Below are 15,817 nucleotides of genomic sequence, written 5' to 3'. Positions count from 1 at the left end.
GCAGCTCCCTGTGCTCACTGGCAGCCTATTCCACTCTCTGATACCAGCTGTCAGCCCCATCCTACAGGTTGGCTTCTTCGTCCCCCAGTTACTCCCTGATAGCCATGCCCTGTCAGAACCACCTCTGCTTCAACATGCTTGTCTTCACCCACAGCGGGTAGCTTTGCTCTCCCTGGTTCATCCATCCCCTCCTCAGAAGCCTTTGCACTATCTCCTACCTCCTTGGGGCACCGAAGAACCACTTCAGGGACTGGCAGGAGTCTGATGAGAAATGCTGTGCAGAGTGGCAAAGATGTGCAAGGAAAAGGGATGCCGTCAGAGCACCACCATCCCCATCCGGGTGTCCGCAAAAAAAAAAAGAGGAAGGGGGCAAAATCCAACCCACAGACAAGCAGACAAGCTTTTATTTTAAATCAAGCCAGAGAATGTGGGGGAAGGAGAAAGGGAAGGGAATATCAGCTCCAGTATTCAGACTTCCCAGTGTGATGAGATCTCTGTCTTTAAGGCTGTTAGAGGGCAGAGTTAAGAGAACTGGGAGAAGCTGAGGCTGACAGACAAAATGCACTGCAGGTTATGGGCTGCCTCCTCACATGGGGGAAAACGCAAAGAGAGCCCACTGGAGGCCCATTGCGCAGTAAAAAGCCCTGAGGTAAGCGTTCCATGCATAGTGGGCCCAAAAGACACATGAGGAGAGGTATTTTTAATGATGAAATGAACTGGGGCTAGATGCTTTATAGTGCTTTCCTAACTCAGTTATGTAAGTTCTCTCCTGTCATGAATGTTCTGTTGCTGGGTCAGCATGGGGTATCCCAAGAGGCAGGTACCCATTCATTTCATCCCCAGCATCTCACCACTGGCCTACATTGCCCAACCACCTTTCCCTGCCCCATCCCCACTCAGAATCAAGGCCACTATCCCCCCCACAACTCTCTTCTCTCACCAGGGGTCCTTAAAGACATCCCATATAATCTATATAAATAAAAAGCAAAGTGTCCATTTGTTTCTTATCGTTGCTCTCTGAAACTACTGGACCAAATGCTGTGAAATTTTCAGACAACGTTGCTCTCTCATCCGAGCGTGTTTTTCACCTTCTCACGTACCTCGCCTATCTCACCTGGCCAAGGTAAACCGTCCTTTCCCACAAAAACAGCGCCATCTGGTGGACGCTGGGCCTGCCGGTAGGACTGTTCTCTTCTTGGGTCAACAGTTGTCATCTGAACTGTTGTCATCATTCTGAGGTAATACCTCATCATTCTGAGGTAACATGCAGGAATTAGCAGAATTATGCGTTCTGAGGTAATATTTTATTCAGGGAGAGGGACAGGAGGGGAGTGCAGCATCATTGGCAGAATCATAAAACCAGTTCACATATACATAGCCACTGTACATATTTGCAGGGGCGGGGGAGTAAAACTAGCTGAATACATTCATTCTTTAGCCTGTGCTTACAATGATTACAGAGAAGAATGCTGCAACAGGTTTTCCCCCTGTATGGCAAGTAATCAGAGAGTACCTTGGTTTTTCTGCAGCATGGTATTTAGTAAAAGCCTAGCCATAGCAGTCCACACACACTGTATTCTACTGTATTTGTTCTTAACTTTTCCGATAGGGAAATGTTCCCAGTTTCAAATTGTAAGGAGGCCCTGCGAGTTAGGCCATAAGAGCATTCTCCCCACCATGCGCTGCATGGCCTGCTCTCCGTGCCATTTACCTCACACATAACTGGGAACTGTGGGCCTTGGGGATGGAGACACAGAGGTCAGGAAGCTAGACTCTGTCTCCTTTCTCCAGCCGCTTATCTCAGTGCAGCCACAGTCACCCACCACTTCTTCACATGATCACATGGCTGGATGTGCGTGACAATTTCACAACACACATGCGCACACTAGGTTTTAGGTAATATTTAGGTAATATTTAGGTTTTAGGTAATATTAGGTAAAGTGATTCTCCTACACCAGTGGTGGCGAACCTTTGGCACTCCAGATGTTTTGGACTACAATTCCCATCAGCCCCTGCCAGCATGGCCAATTGGCAAAGTGCCAAAGGTTCGCCAAAGGTTCGCCACCACGGTCCTACACTGTTTGAACATCATCACCCCATACAGTCCAACACAGTGAACACTCTCACAACTACCCTCTCACCCTCAGTCCACCAAGCACTTGGACAGATGCTAACTCACAACAGAATACCTGTCTACAGGGACTCCTACTCCCTTCGGAAATTTGATCAGCCAGAGCTGCAAGGCTCCCTTCACAAGAAGCCACGTTGGCAGACAACCCAACTCATGCGGGGAGAAGGGAGCTGGGCAGGTAGTTCTAATCCGAGATCTCTGAAGTAACATTGGGTTTGTCCTGACCTTTGAGGAGTGGTTAGATAATGGCTGCTGCCACCAGGCTCTGCCATTGCGTACTCCAAGGTAAATTAGGTCTGAACTGTCAGTGCCAGCCTGTGTTGTACCATCCCTGAATTCTACTAAACAAACTACAAACCATAATACAACATTGTGAATCCAATCTGCTGTTGAAAGGGGAAAGAGGGGTTCTATTTGACCAGCCCAAAAGGCTATGCTGGGGATCATTGGACCTGCATGGACATCTGTGTGGGTTGCGGACTGATGAGGAGGAAATTTGCCACAGCAACGCATGGCCGGGTACCGCTAGTGTATACATAATTTCGCTCTCAGACCACTGTAAAATGTCAATGAAAAGGGCAATAATTTCATTCCTAGGTGCTGAATGGTAGCAATGATTATTTCAGCAAGTAGGTTCCATTTTTCTCTGAGATGCCGTTGAACTCTTGCACAGCTCATATCGATTATGCAACAGAGCTAGGCAGGGCAACTGAATACGCATGCTGCATAATTCAAAGCCTTTGTACCCATTGTGTCATTCCTTCAAAAACCTTATGACAATCTCTCCCATAAGCCTCTGGTATCTTGCACGAAATAGGGAATTTCCAGTAGAAAATATCTTGGAAATACCATACCTGAGACAAAGACTGTTAACCACTGGCATGTATCAATGACGTCAGTTACTCTAGAGCAAGGGGTAATACGGTAATCCACTCTGGAACAGATCCAGGAAAGTTAGGGATGAGGGGGGTTGTTTGTTTGTCTCTCTTGCATGAGTGAGAAACTAATCTGATTAATTCCAGAGCAGATTTGGGCTCTTCCTCCTGAAGCTGAAGGGATGAAGCTGAGTGACACAAAAGGAAACCACCGAAAGAGAGAAACGAGATCCAAAAATAGCAAGCAAAACAGACGAGATGTTTCACAAAGAGGTTGCTTTGTGGTGCAGACAGATCCTATCCTGTTTGTGGTGCAGTTGAGCTGCATTTTGCCATCATTTCATTGGTAAGAGAGCTTCGAAAATGTGAAGTCCCCACGGCAGCTCAGAAAGGAGTCGTCAACATTCACAACCAAACTTTTGACAAAGATTTCCCCTCAAAGAGCATTGTCTGGAGTCGTCTCTTTGTCCTCAGTGTGTGTTTTTCTTTGGGATTCCAGGCTCTTATGACACCTTCACTGGGCCTACACCTGTATGAGGAAATGAATGGAATAACTTCTGTAATAATGAAGGGTGTGGGAGCTGGCTTGTTTTCCATATTTGGCATCCGTGCAATGGCGTCTCGCGGCCAGTTCAACAGCTCAAGAGGAAATAAAATAAATGCTTCAATTAATAAATAAACCCAGGGGAGGACAGGGGGAATTTTTGCACGTGGGGACCCAGGCAAGTCCATCTATCAGCATATGAAACTACCTCAGTCCACCAGTTTCAGTATCATCTCTTCTGCCTAATGGTGGCTCTCCAAGATCCCAAGTTATCTCCCAATATCTGAGATCTTTTAGCAGCAGCTATTGAAACTGAACCTGGGGTCTTGTACTTGCAAAGTTCATGGTCTTCTCCTGAGCCACCAGAATCTTTGGGCGTTTCCCCACTCTGCATGATCCCCTCTATGCCGCGTGCTGCTCTCAGCACGCGGCATCCCTGGCGCGCGCCCGGGCGTCCCCATGACTCCGCACTCTGCGCGGGGTCATCAAAAGGCACCTTTTGCAAGAGCGCCAGGGATGCCGTGCGCTAAGGGGGCGCAACAGCGGCAGCGTCGGGGCGGCTGCGCTGTCACCGCCCCTCTTGTGGGGAGTGCCAGGGGACCCCGCGCTACTTGCACGGGGCTTAAGGTAAGTGTGGAAAGGCCCTCTCTCTGGTTTCCTAAAAATGAATGAACATTTAAACTGGGAGGGAAAAGACATTAAGAAAGGACCCAAAAAATACTGGAATGAATCATAAATGGATGCCAACAGTTCATTCATTGTATTGTCAAAGGCTTTCACGTCTGGGTTCAACTGGTTCTGGTGGGTTTTCCGGGCTGTGTAGCCATGGTCTGGTGGATTTTGTTCCTAAGATGCAGGCGAAATGTTAGGAACAAAATCCACCGGAGCGCGGCCACACAGCCCAGAAAACCCACCAGAACCAGTTCATTCATTATTGCTTGCAGCCTTGGTGTCTCCCCAAGGCTCCCATCTTATCCCAATGAAGCTTTGGTGACGTACCCCAAATCATGCTGCCTAGACCTAAAAAGGTAAAGTTTCCCCTTCAGTCGTGTTCGACCCTGGGGTACCACTGCAAGCAGTCAGCTATTGTGTTTTTTTAATATGCCAATAAAGGCTTCCTGTTCTGTTCACTGCAAGCAGTGATTTCATAGGCAAGCCGTTTTTGTGGGGTAGTTTGCCATTGCTTTCCCTGGCTATTCTTAACCTCCTAGCTATGAGCTAGGTACTCATTTACCGACCAAGGAATGGATGGATGGCTGAGTTGACCATGAGCCCGCTGCCAGGATAGCTGACCCACAGGGGGCTTGAACTCCTGACCTTGTGAGTGGCAGTGCAAGCACTTAACCACTGCGCCACGCGGCCTAGACCTACCCTACCTCAAATGGCGGCAGAAGAGTGGGATCAAAATGTGGGTTTCCTTTTCAACTAGGTTTCCATTTCAATGAAAAGAAAATTTGAAAAGAGCATGGTCATCTTTAATACAGTTACTCTAAAGCGAGTCACCTGTAATGCGTGCGTCGCGTGCGTCGCGTGCGTCGCGTCGCGTCGCGTCGCAGGTCGCGCGTCGCGTCAGTCGCGTCGCGATGCGTCGCGGCAAGTAAGGCGGCGCGTCGCGTCGTCGCGTCGCAAGGCGTGCAAGATCGCAAGTCGTTAGCGTGTGTTTGCCGGGACAGTACTGGAATTGAAGATCACTCTTTGAACTTTTGCTTCCAGATGCTTGGTATTTGGAAATTGACAGGAAAGATAATGAGAGGGGTGGGTGGGTTGGAACATGGTTTTCCCCTCACTGTCTTCCATCATGGTTTGATATCAGATCAGATATTTTGAAAATCAGCCAATTTATTTATTTACATTATTTTTTATCCGCCTTTCTCACAGGATCTCAAGACAGATTACACCAAGTTAGTCAGCAAAAGCAATAAAATTGGACATTCAAGAGCCATTGCATTAGGTTGTTAGAAGTCTGGAACCACCAGAATTAACTGAGGCACAGCATATGTATTTATATGACTCACTAAGGAGTACAAGAATTACATAACAGGATCCCAATTACAAAAAACTATAAACAGTCCCTAATCATTTACTCAAGTAAGTTTGTGAAGCATTTTGTACAATACAACCCTATTATTTTATTAGAATATCTGCATTTCAATTTCCTTTGTCTCTGAGAAACAAACCCATAAGAATTGTCGAAGCCTACCAGACCACGGCCACACAGCCCAGGAAACCCACAACAACCAGTTAAACCCGTAAGTCTTTTTTTTACAGTGCGGTTTCTCTTTCTCACAGTTGGCTTTCCCCCACCCACATGAGAACATGTTTCAACATTGTTGTTGCATCAGTTACATAGTGCACAGCATTGAATGGTGTGAAAACAACAAAATGGTGGGAAGGGATTAAATGAAGAAACTGTGGCAAGAGTGGTGTAAAAATAGTGTATAAACTGAGGAAACTAGAGAAACATAATCATGAGGAAAACCAAAGAGCAGAACAAAAACCAGGGACTATATACAAAATCCAAATGCAATAGAAGACCATGTGAGCTCATCCCTATTTTGGGCCCGTTATGCACGGAGCACTACCCCTTGCAGCTCTTTGCCCCGCAGTGCCTTTACGGTGGAGTCTCCTCTCATTTTCTTGTTTATATGCAAGGAGGTACCCCAGTGTTTGTGGTCCCACTTCCAGGTCACTCCCCTGTCCAATATGTGTGGGCTGCTGCCATTCTTTTTTAAAAAAAACATTTTTAGGGAAATGCCAGCCATCGATCCTTGCAAGGGGAGGCCATTTACCCACTCTTCGCAGGTATCAATGGTTGGCATTTCCCTAAAAAGAAAAAGAACAGTAGCAGCCTCTCAATACTGATATAAGGAATATTGATATTACATTTAAAGTAGGCTGACCAGCCGTCCCACTTTTGGCGGGACAGTCCCGCCTTAAAACAATTTGTCCCGCGTCCAGCGGGTTTTTTCAAGTGTCCCAGTTTTTGAAAGGCTGCCGCACTGCCTTCTGGGGTGCAAAGCAGTGCGACAGCCTCCCGCGCACGCAGCCACGCTGCGGAGCCGCCGCGGCCTTCTGGGCGCTCCCGTTTCCACACCCTGTGACAGGGGCCGGGGAAGCGGGGCTTAAGCGCCCCAGAAGCGTCAGGTGCGCTTCAACAGCTTGCCAAGTACGCTGTACCACCCACCCATCCCGGTTCACGAAGGTGACCATCTGGTCACCTTACTTTAAAGGGCAAAAAAACCCCAAAACAGCCATCTTCATTCCTGGCTTGAACAGGGGAGCAACCCAAAAAGAGTGAAACCCAGAAGGGAGAGGAAATATTGGGGTTTCCCCACTCTCAGTAACCATGGAACTACCAGGATCAGTGGCTCTGTAAGTGTTAGCACGTCTATACAGAAATCCTTGTCATGAAGGAAACCTTCCCTAACTGTGTAGCAGAGCAGCAGTATAACCGATCCTTTGATTCATCTCTGCCAGAACTTTTGTGTGTGTGTTACTCAAGTAATAGCCACTAGGGCTGTCAACCTCCATATGGGGTGTGGAAATTTCTGGGAATTACAACAGATCTCCAGACACTTAGGGTCAGTTCTCCAAGAGAAAATGGCTTCTTTGGAGGGCGGATAATATGACCTTATACCATGTTGTGGTCCCTCCCCTTCCCAATCCTTGTCTTTCCCAAACTTCAATGCCCAATCTCCATGAATTTCCCAGTCTGGAGTTGGCAACGCGAATAGCCACATGGCTATAAAGATGGACAGACGGACGGAACCACCAGAGTAATAAAGGAGGACACTTATGGGACAATCAGTTAATTTATTTCCTGTATACTTATTTCCCAACCATCAGCAAAGTCCCTGGATGGGGCACAACCACAATCTTTCCCTTGTACTGGGGATCGAAGATCAAATGCCTTGACATAAAGGTGCCCCCATACTAAAGATTAAGGGGAAGATACACCCACAATAATGATAAGAGAAAATTTGTACCCACCAGGCTGAAGACGAAAAAAATCACAAGGAATTTTATAACATCATAGCAGTGTTGAAAAATTTTGTACTTCTATTGTACAAAATTGCTTTGAAATAATTTTTCCACACTGCTATGATGTTATACAGGGCTCCTTGTGACCCCACAAGATCTTCAATCTGGTGGGAACAAATTTTGAATCTTTATCGTATTGTTTATAAAAAATGAGAGCTTTTAAAAAAAGAAGTTTGTTTTATACCCCGTTTTTTCTCTATTGAAAAGGAGTCTCAAAGCAGTTTACAATCACCTTCCTTTCCCCTCCCCGCAACAGACATCTTATAAGATTGGTGAGGCTGAAAGAATTGGCCCAAGGTATGCCATATCACATGTAGCTTAGCCTCCAGTAAGTGCTAGAATTGGCTGAATCATGTCCTAGATGGTCGATAAGCCACAGCAGAGCGTGTGGCTTATCAAAATAAGGAAATACAGTGCAAGAAGTAAGAAAAAAAGTTTTGGGACAGCAACCAACTCTGTGGAATGTTGAAAAATTCCAGGGCATGACTCAGCCTGATTCAAATGAGTGAGGACTAAAAATACAACCAGGTGAGAGGTGACATAATTTCTTCCCCAGGGATATGAAATGCATGTCGAGTTCCTAAGTTGTGGTATCTTTTACTGCGGTTTTATGTGTATGTTTGCCTTCTCTTCTAAAACAAACCCAACAAAGAATGGCAAGGAGCTGTCAGTCAAAATCACAACCTGGTCCAAGACTTTCAACACTGTCATTTACTCATGGATGTTGTGTGCCTCCGTGACCTCCAGGGATATTTCACAGAGGAAGCAATGGCAAACCACCTTTGTTTAATCACATTCCGTGAATGCCCCACCAGGGGTTGCTATGTCAGCTGTGTCTTGACAGCACTTTACACACACATGCACATAAACAATCAAATATGGAAACATCAATTTCAAGGAACATCAAATGCAGGAAAGAACCAAGATTCCCTGGAATAAATAGATCTTTGTTAAGTCAAAAGGATGGAAAAGGCATGGTATAACCCCATCTCAACAGATTTCAGAAACTAAGCAGGGGCTGTACTTGGATGGGGGGTGGCTGCCAAATAAGACTGCACAGAGGAAGATGATGGCAAACCACCTTACTTGTAAATAGTGAAAACAAACAAAAACAGAGGAGGAAATAAAATTGCAGAACAGTGGCCCAATCCAGATGCCAAGGGCTAGGGTTGGTCAATACTAAAAAAATTCGGTAAAATTCGGATTTGGGTATTTGGGGGCATAAAATGAGGATTTGTAGGGCGTTTGAATCCGAATCATAGCCGATTCGGATATGCCCGGCGAAAATTCGGGTAAATCGAAAAAATTCGAATCCGTTTTATTATTTTTTTTGAATTTTTGGTGTGCTTTACACGCTTTTGGCCTGCAGAGTTTGCAGGTTTAAAGCTAGCAGCACTAAAACTATCATCTGGAGACTGTCCTGTGATTCTGCTCCCAAGTTTGGTGCAGTTTGGTTCAGGGGGGGCAAGTTATTGACCCTCAAAAGGGAGTGCCCCATCCCCATTGTTTTCCAATAGAAGCTAACAGGAAATGGGGGCTACACTTTTTTAAGATCCATAACTTGGAACCCCTGAACCAGAAGCTTCACCAAACTTTGTGAATTATCATAGGACAGTACTTGCATTAGCGATACCACGAAATTCTGGTGACAGTAGCTCTAAAACTGCACCCCTCATAGTCACCCAAAGAAATTTCCCCAGATTCTGTATTGCTCTGTAGTGGCTGGCTGGCTCCATTTGCAGCCAATGGGGAGATTTCTGTGGGAGAACTGTGGAGTGCACATTTCTCATGGTAAACCCCTGAAACTTTCAGGGTGATGGCTTTCAGGAGAGTTCTCTTTATGACACCATCCAGGTTTGGTGACCGTTGGCTTCAAGGGGTTCAATGTTGTGGAGGTGGGGTCCGTCTTGCCTTTGCCCTATAAGCAAAGTTCCTCAAACCTGGATGGTGTCATCCAAGGACCTCCTCAAGATACCCAGAATGCCTGTTGTGACTGTACCTTGATGATGTGCACCCCAACTCCCTCCACCAGAAAATTCCACATTGACAGCTTGTGCGGGAAGTCACTGCAGAAAAAAAGAATCTTGAGCCCGGGAGGTTACAGGGGGGGTGTGCAGGGCATATTTTTAGAACATGTATCGGCACCCAATATCAGGAATTATCCATCAGGAGACTGTCAGTCCTGATGACATTCCCAAAAGCTTGTTTGAGTTTGGTTTAGAGGCCAAAGTTATGGACCCTCAAAATGGTAGCCACCATAGCCTTAGCTCTCATTTGAAACAGTAGGATAGAGGCCTACCCCGAGGTCCGCTTTGCCCCCCCTGAACTAGAAACTGCACCAAACTTGGGGGGGTGTCATCAGGGTTTGACAGTCTCCCGATGATACTACGAAAGAGGCTGTGCCACTAGCTTAAAAAATCTCGGTTTTCATGTTTCAAACGCCTCCCGCACATGAAGCCTGCTGGAGTGAGTGAGCGGTGAAACACCTAAAACCAGCATTTTAAAGCTGGTGACACCTTTCAGGGAATATCATCGGAGACTGTCCTGATGATAGCCCCAGTTTGAAGCCGTGCGGTTTAGTTCAGGGAGCCAAAGTTATGGACTCTCAAAGGTGTAGCCCCATCCCCTGTGGCTACCACTGGAAACGTGGGGATCAGATTGCGCAGCTTTGACGGTCCATACTCTGAACCAAACTGCACCACAAACTTGGTGGGCTGTTGTCGGGACAGTCACCTGATGATACCCCTGACAATGGTGGTGCCGATACATCTCAAATCGTCCCCTGCAGGCACCTCCCCCAGAAATTCTGCCCAAGATTCTTTGTTCTGCATTGGCTTGGCTGTATTGCTGTCAATGGGAATTTTTTGAGTAGAGGGCTGTGAGGTGCACATTTCTGAAGAGTATGGTCACAAGAGCTTTCAAGGGTATCTTCAGGAGAGTCTGGATGACACCATCCAGGTTTGGGGAATTTTAAACCGGGGGGCCCCAATTCTATGGGACCTGGTGCAAAGGGTGGGGTCCATCTCCCACTGCCCCTGAAGTAAAGTTCCCCAAACCTGGATGGTGTCAATCCAAAGTCTTCTGAAGAATACCCTATGAGACCTGATAGGTTTACCTATGCAAAAATGTGCACTCCACAATCCTCTATCAGAAATTTCGCTATTGACAGCAATGCAGCTGAGTCACTGCAGAACAAAGAATCTTGTGCAAATTTCTGGGGGGTGCCTACAGGGGGGGTGCATTTGTAGATGTATCGGTAACCAATATTTCAGTGTATCATCGGGAGACTGTCCTGATGATACCCTCAAGACTGGTGCAATTTGGTTCAGGGGGGCCAAAGTTATGGACCCTCGAAAGGTAGCCCTCATCTCCTGAGTTCCGATTGGAAAGAATGGGAGTTGGGGACACCCCTTTTGGGGGGTCCATAACTGGCCCCCTAAACCAAACCTCACCAAACTTGGGGGGTATCATTAGAGCAGTCTCCTGATGATACCCTGAAATTATGGTGCTGATATGTTTAAAAATGCGCCCCCTGCAGGCCGAAACGTGAAAAAAACCCCAAAAAATAAAAACGCAATTCGGCTGGTGATCTGAATCCCATGGATTCGGATCTGTTAGGATTCGGACAGTTCAGATTCGGCCCCTCCTCGTCCGAATCCGTCCGAATCAGTGCAGATTCGGTAAAAATTCGGATTTGGACTGGCCGAATCTCCAACCCTACCAAGGGCTGAATCGGCTTGGGTAGGTTGTGAGGCTAGTGCAGGTCAGTGGCAGCAGATTTGCCCTCTCCAGGGCACTTGCCCCAGCAGAGGGGCAATCACACATGGGCAGCACCACCCATGGTGCCACATCAGAACTCTCATGCCTCCACTGGCCCCATCAACACAGTGGGGCATTACAAAGGCATTCCAGGGGGTGGAACTGACCTTAGTTGGCTTCCACCCTGGGTTTGTGGCAGTTACACCCCATCACTGGCCCTTGGAGGGCTTTCTGGCAGTGTGTTTTTGCATTTTGCATTCTCCACTCTGCTGAAAAGACTTCCGGAGGTGGCAGGGCAGTGTCTCTGCCCCCCCCAAGGGTTTTCAATTGACCTGCCAGTAACCAATAAGGTTGGGGGGAAAGGAGGGATCAATATATAGGATTATCACTGTCAATTACCAAACCCTCCTAGAATTAAAATCCAAAATCTTTAATCAAGTTATAAATATTAAAAGTTGTGCATCACAAAACAACAATAAATGATGACACTTGAGTCAACAAGGCCCGTAATTGCGACGGGAGCAGGGCACTCGTTGAACTCCGTGCACGGAGCGTGCATGGCTCTGGGCGGCTGTGCAGCAGAGCCTTCCCATCCAGCAATGATGTGCGTGACGCACGGGGCAATGGTTGGAGCACACTCCCTATATAATAGGCAGTACAAGGTGGCCTCATGTTGTATGAATGTTGTATCAAAGGAAACAGATTTTTTTCCCTAGAGGTATTAAGCCTATGTATTGGCCATTCATAGACTACATTTTCCTTTTTATTCATCTTCCAAAGCTGCTTACAGTGATTCCCATCTCCTCTATTTTACTCTCACAACACTGCGAGGTAGGTTCGACTGACAAAGTCTGTCCCAAATCATTCAGCTATCTTCCATGAAACAAGTGGGAATTTGAACCCAGGTCTTCCAGATACTAGTCTGACACTCTTAACTACTACATCACAGTAGCTGTCAATGTCCAGAGACTACAGTGGCATACCTTCAGTAATTGGCATCCACAGCAAGTACTGAACATGCAAACTCACCCCCCCCAATTCCCCCCAAAATTGCATCCTGTCTTGCATCCCTGAAACTGTGCCCACTCTTGCCTACGTCTCTGAGGCCCTTTCTGCACTGGTCAATAAACCTGGGATAACCTTGGGAAAAAAAACTGTGTTGGGCTGGTTCCCGCCCCTAACAAGAGTCTAGCCTGCCCCTCACCCACGCTTTCGGCCACAGGGTTGGTTAAACAAGAATCACATTATGTGCAATTCTTTCATTTTAATGCATCTGACAGGCACAGCTGAGCGAACGGCTGCGGCTGTGAGCCACGTTAAAACAGGAGAATCTCACATAACACAATTCTTTAAAAAAAACCCTTCCCCAGCTCCCATCTGCAGAGCCATGCAGGGGAAATGGGCCATATCATGGCCTGGGGGGGGGGTCAGTACTGCCTGGGAAACAAGAAAAAACACAGAAAGATAAACAAAAAACGTGCCTCTGTGTGAAGGTGTGCGCCCTTCCCCCGCTTTTATTGGCCTGTGCAGAAAGGGCCTGAGTGAGGCGGGCCTGGCAAGTGACAGAGCTAGCAGGGTGGCCAAGCAAGCAGCAGGGCAGCAGGGCAGGTCAGCAAGTCAGGCCAGGTGAGAAGGATGGGGCAGGTGAGCAGTGGGCCAGCAGAACAGTTTGGCTGGGTGAGTAGGGCAGGCAAGCTGTGGGTGAGCAAGACAGGATGGTTTGGTGCTCGGAACAGGGAGCAATGTGGCAGCCTGTTTCTTGCCCCCCACCAGGCCCTGCTTGCTCCTGGGAGGGAGGGCAGGGGGGACCAGCCAAACACCCTCCCCTTGTGACCCTTGAAAGTGGCATCTGGGTTGTCTGTCCCCCCTTAGATACGCCATTAACAGACTGGTTTAGGGTTCCTCACACTTGCTTGACCTGGATGGGAAAGGGAGGTAGAACTGAGCAAACGTCATCCAGCCATTGGATGATATCTCTCAATCATTTTCTGCAGCCTTGGCGCACAACAGCTATCTCCCAGCTCCAGCTTCTGAGAGATTCCTATTCAGAAAGGTTGGAGACAATGTGAAACAGCATTTTATCTCAGCCAGTCCATTCAGAAAAGCACAGTGGTTAATAGTATGGAAAACTGATCATGGGTGGCCAAGGACTGGTCAATGTGACGGGCAGTCATTCAGTATGAAGAAAGAAAAGCATCACAAGAGACTGATTGAGAAGATGCCACTTTTTAAAGCCTTACGCAACTCGGCACTAAATAGTTGTGACTTCTGGCTGGCTAGGAGACTGGTGGTACAGAATGCTGTTTCTTAGCCTTCGTGCAGTCTAGCTGAGAAGCTCTTGTTGAGATCGAATGACCTCTAAGTGCCTCCTGCCCAGAACTCTGTACTTCCCAGTCCTGCCCAGCCATTTCCCAGCAAGAGACTCAAACGAAGGATGGAAACTGTGAAAAAAAAAAAAGGATCTGACGTTTTGCCTAATTGAAGCTGGTTGCAAAATACTGTGGTTCTTAGGAAGGTTTTGTGAACGACTGAGTAATCCCCAGACAGGAAATGCTGAAAGTGGCCTGCGGAGCAGAGAGGAAAATGAAAGGATCTGTTATCGGGGAAGAGGTGAATTTCTGAACCAATGAAGGGGAACACATTTAGAGTGGGTTCCAGATTACATTTCCCAGCAGCAGAATGGAAGTGACCTCTGGAGACTGGAGATGAGTGCCCAGAGTGCCCAGAGTCTTGGGACTAGTCAGTCTTGGCAGCCTTTGTGGAGTAGTGGATAGAGGGTTGATTAGGATCCTAAAAGTCCTAGATTCGAATTTTTAAAAATTTAATATATTTAATACATTTATACCCCACCTGTCTCCCCAATGAGGATTCAAAGTAACTTATACCATTCTCCTCTTCCACATTTTTTCCTCACAACAACCCAGCATGCTTCTATAGCACTAGTGGGGATTCAAACCTGGGTCTTCGAAATAATATAGTCCCACAAATGCTCTGGAGCCTACTTTAAATGTCTAATAAAGGTTGTTGTTGTTGATAATATAGTCCAATACTCTCACCCACTATATCATACTGGCTGTCACTGTACCACAAGGATCCCCGCTTCTCAGCCTGCCCTACCTCACAGGGTTATTGTTATGAGAGAATGGAGGAAGGGAGATTAGATAGATAGATAGATAGATAGATAGATAGATAGATAGATAGATAGATAGATAGATAGATAGATAGATAGATAGATAGATAGATAGATAGATAGATAGATAGATAGATAGATAGATAGATAGATAGATAGATAGATAGATAGATAGATAGATAGATAGATAGATAGATAGATAGATGGATGGATGGATGGATGGATGGATGGATGGATGGATGGATGGATGGATGGATGGATGGATGGATGGATGGATGGATGGATGGATGGATGGATGGATGGATGGATGGATGGATGGATGGATGGATGGATGGATGGATGGATGGATGGATGGATGGATGCACTCTGGTGTTGCCTAGCTTTTCAAACATGAATACTTGAACACTGGTTACCAGAGGCACAAACTAAATGTGATTGTAGGGATGTGTGACCAGTTATTACCATTAATTAAGCTTCTTTTTAGCTGGTTGTGGGTTTTCTGGACTGTGTGGCCATGGGCTAGTAGTTTTTGTCCCTGATGTAACTCTGTTTCGTTCACCTCATCCCCCCTCCAAAAACAGATAGCTCGCCATACAATCACTTCACACTGTGGCATGGAAAGAAACACAACTTCCTGTGACGTGCCTCTGAAGATGCCAGTCATAGTCGCAGGTGAAACGTTAGGAGCAAAAACTGCCAGCCATGGCCACACCGCCCAGAAAATCCACAATGGCCAGTTGATTCCAGACATGGAAACCTTCAACTAAACATTCTTTTTAGCTGTTAATACTCTGCTTTTTAGATGTTTACAACCCTCTCTTTACCCCAATGGGAATCCAAAGAGTATTGCTACACTGGACTCTCATTGTCTCTCCCTCTTGGGTATGAAAGAGAGAGTAGCTGACCCAAGGTCACCAAGCAAACTTCCATATCAGAAAAGGGTATGGGAAACATCCCATACTATAGTCTAACACTTTAAGAGCCACAGTATTTTGAGTATGGAGGCTTGCCATGTCCCTTATTTCCCTTATTTCAAGGAATGGTTCCTTATTTTGGTTTAAATAAGAACACCCATGGAGCAAAGGCCCTGATTCCCAATTACAATTTACTGTACCACAAGTATGGTATGTTCGAATAAAGTTCTGATAATGTTCTACCATGCTCACGACATGGTCTTCTTATGGTCCCCCGATGGGTTCCTTCTTTTGAGCCCCTTCATGACCCATCCCTCTTTTGAGGAGACAGATCCTTTCTGTTACTTCTTGTGTAGTTCCTTCCTGACACTACACATGCTGTTATTAACTGGCTGGCAACCTGACAACCCAGAGATCAATACA

This window comes from Sphaerodactylus townsendi, linkage group LG06 (genome assembly GCF_021028975.2).
Source record: "Sphaerodactylus townsendi isolate TG3544 linkage group LG06, MPM_Stown_v2.3, whole genome shotgun sequence".
In the NCBI taxonomy this organism is placed as follows: Eukaryota; Metazoa; Chordata; class Lepidosauria; order Squamata; family Sphaerodactylidae; genus Sphaerodactylus; species Sphaerodactylus townsendi.
The sequence above is the reverse complement of the archived record's forward strand: the minus strand, read 5'-3'. Positions refer to the sequence as shown.